This window comes from Triticum aestivum, chromosome 6B, assembly GCF_018294505.1.
Source record: "Triticum aestivum cultivar Chinese Spring chromosome 6B, IWGSC CS RefSeq v2.1, whole genome shotgun sequence".
NCBI lineage: Eukaryota > Viridiplantae > Streptophyta > Magnoliopsida > Poales > Poaceae > Triticum > Triticum aestivum.
Window position 1 is genome coordinate 660,248,293 of NC_057810.1, and position 3,454 is coordinate 660,251,746.

Below are 3,454 nucleotides of genomic sequence, written 5' to 3' on the forward strand. Positions count from 1 at the left end.
CTGCTTAGTTTAGACATCCTTTGGGCGAATGCCATTTGTTTAGTTTAGTCATCGTTTATGTGAATTATGCAGCGCCATCTTGTTTAGCCAGGCATCATATATGTGAATTTTGTAATGCCATCATGCTTAGCGAGTTATCTTATATGTAAATTATATCAGGCCCTCCTTTTTTCTCATTACGTATTACATTTGTCAACAATGTTAGTACATTCAACTGCTCTTCGTGTGCATCAACCATTTGACACGGTGATGGAAAATCCTGGAGTGAAAACAAGGTCTTCAGAGTAGACTATGCTATCTGACGAAGCGCATATCTTGCTGCTTATGGATAGCTCCTCAGAGGAGGATTCAGAGACAGATGACCAGTCCTATCCCCCCCCCCCCCCGAGGTGTATGATCTAACTTGGCAGGGTTATGTTGCTCATATCGTGCGTATGGTGTCTTGCATTGCTATGTCATTTGATTAGTTTAGACATGCTTTGTGTGAATGCCACCTGTTTAGTGTCTAATTACCATATATGTGAATTATGCATTGCCATCTTGTTGCAAGACATTATATGTGTGAATTATGCAATGCTATCTTGTTGCAAAGGCATTATATATGTGAATTATGCAATGACATGTTGTTTAGCCAATCATCATGTATGTGAATTATATCATGCTATCATTTTTTTGTATTACATGTTCCATTTGTCGACAACGTTTGTATATTCAACTACTCTTCCTGTGCATCAGCCATTTGAAGCGGTGATGAAAGTATCTGAGTGAAAACAAGGTATTCAGAGCAGACAATGCTACCTGCTGAAGCAGACATCTTGCTGGTTACAGAGAGCTCCTTAGAGGAGGATTCAGAGACTAATGACCAGTCCTATTTCCCCCCTGAGGTCTATGCTCAAACTTGGCAGGGTTATATTACCCATGTCATGCATGTTGTCTTGCATTGCTTAGTTTTTACGTCATATATGGATTGCCACTTGCTTACTTGCTTACTATATAAATCATATATTTGAATTATATCATGCCATCATGTTTACATAGTACATACACAACATCTATCTGAATTATGGCATGGCAACCCATTTAGTAAAGACATCATATAGTTATATAATCTCATCATGTTTAGTGTTTACAATCATCATATTTTGAATTATGGCATTCTATCCGTGAATGTATGTGAATTATGGCATGCCAACCTATTTAATAAACACATTATATAGTTATATCATGTCATCTTGTTTACATAGTCATCATATTTTGAACTATGTATTTCCATCTTTTTTAGTTAGCCATCATAATGTGAAATTGTGTCATGCTATCCTGTTTAGTTAGCCGTCATATATGTGAAATTGTGTCATGTTATCCTGTTTGGTTAGACAACATAAATGTGAATTATTTCATGCCCTCTTTTATTCCCCACTATCCATTGCGCATGTCTATCATACAATGTATGTACTTTCAATTACTTTTCTTGTTTATCAGCCATTTGAAATGGAGAGGGTGATGGCAGTATCTAAGGGAGTAACAACACGGTCTTCAGAAAATATAGTGCTAACATTGATGCAGATAGAACCACGGTTGTACTTGCCCAAGAACTAGCTCCACCACACATAACCCCGACTCTCACAGATTGTACCCCTACCCAGTTGGACAGAGAACCAGCTACACCCCTTCTAACCCCAACCCCGGCAAATAGTAACCCAGTTCCAGTTGACACAGCACCATCTCCACCACAGAGCACCTAAACACGAGCAGTTAGTAAGGGTACTGCAGTGCCCAAAGCACGAGGACCACCACTCCGAATCCCAACTCAATGCTTAAAGGAGAAGAAGATTTGTTCTCAGGTCAGGTTCTGTAGCTATGGTTCTGTAGCTATGGTTCATACTCCTTTGCTCTTGCATTACTATATTTACTCATACCAACTATTTTCAAATTTGAAGGATGGAATTGAAACTCCAATGGTGCAACAAGTATGTTTTAAACCTGTTTCTTTAACTGGTTTGCTGTTGTAACCTGCTCTATGTTGATTTCAGTTTCAATTGAATAAACAGTTATGTTCTCATGTCATGCACATTACAAGTGTTGTTATTGTTCTATAGTTTCCCACACTTATATTCGGTCTATTCTGCTTTGTCTTGAACAAATATTATTTGAACTGTGTCTCTATCTTGATTTGGCAACAAAAACTAGAATGGTATAGACCATAAAGTGACCATGGTACATAGATATATGTTTGTTTCATGTTGTTATCCTGTCCACTTTACTACTGAACTCATTTACCAAAATGAGTTTCATATACAACATGGTAAACCTGTGATGTGTCTTCTTGTTTCTCTTTTAGAATGCGGAAAAAATATTGGAGAACACTACCCTGTTATGCAATGGTAAAGGAAGTAATGCAGATAAGGTTCAAGATAGTGAGACATCCTTGTTGGTCTCCAAAAAAGCTGATAAAGACTATCTTGACGACAGTGAGAGAACCCAAAAGTCCTGTCTTAATGTAGTGTTCGAGTTACTGGCCACTACTGCTGGCACAAGCTCTTCGAACTTGCTGCCTGAATCAGTTCATCTTCTTGAGTCTCAACTTCAAGTTGAAAGACATCGATCAGATGTGCTGTGACAGGAAGCTGAAGGACTGAGGAAGTCCCTGCAGAATTCAGATGCATACTTTCTGGTGCAACAGCAAGCGCTGGAGGATTTAAGCGCCAAACAAGAGAAAGTTAATAAGCTTGCTAAGCATCTTGCCAGCATTATGGGTACCCAGGATATTGTTTCTTGAGATCTTCTGAAGTGGTTTTAGTTCTAGACTTGTTTTGATGCGGCATTTATTTGCGCTAGTCGCCAACTTTGACAACCAATGTATATGATATGCTACTTTGTTCCCTATATTTGCACTGGTGGCGAACTTTGATGCCTAGTGGATGTAATATGTGTAATAGCCGTGATAGCCTAGCGTAAGTTGCTTGCTTATTTATTTCCTTGTTGTCTTGTTTATTTGTTGAGTGCAGTTCTTTTTCCGTGGTTTGCTAGTGGCCGCAATAACCTATTTTTTTAAACTAGGCCACAATAAACATGGGCTACATATTTACTGTAGTGACACTGGGCCTCCTACGGGTCGTAGAGGGCCTTCTATGGGCCGTAAAAACAGTGGGGCCCCTACGGGGAATAGAAACAATGGGCCTTCTACGGGCCGTAGACACAATGGGCCTTCTTTGGGCCGTAGACACAATGGGCCTTCTATGGGCCATATCATCAATGGGCCTTCTACGGGCCATATGATCGATTGGCCAAACATTGGCCAATAACAGACCACATTATGGTTGTAAATGGGCTAGAGTTGGAATCGTTCGTTCATGGGCCGACCATAACAGGTCGTCGTTAATCGGTCGTATTTGATGATGCTATGAAAAGGGCCCAACGTAATAACGGGCCACAAACGGTCCGACTGTATCCATGG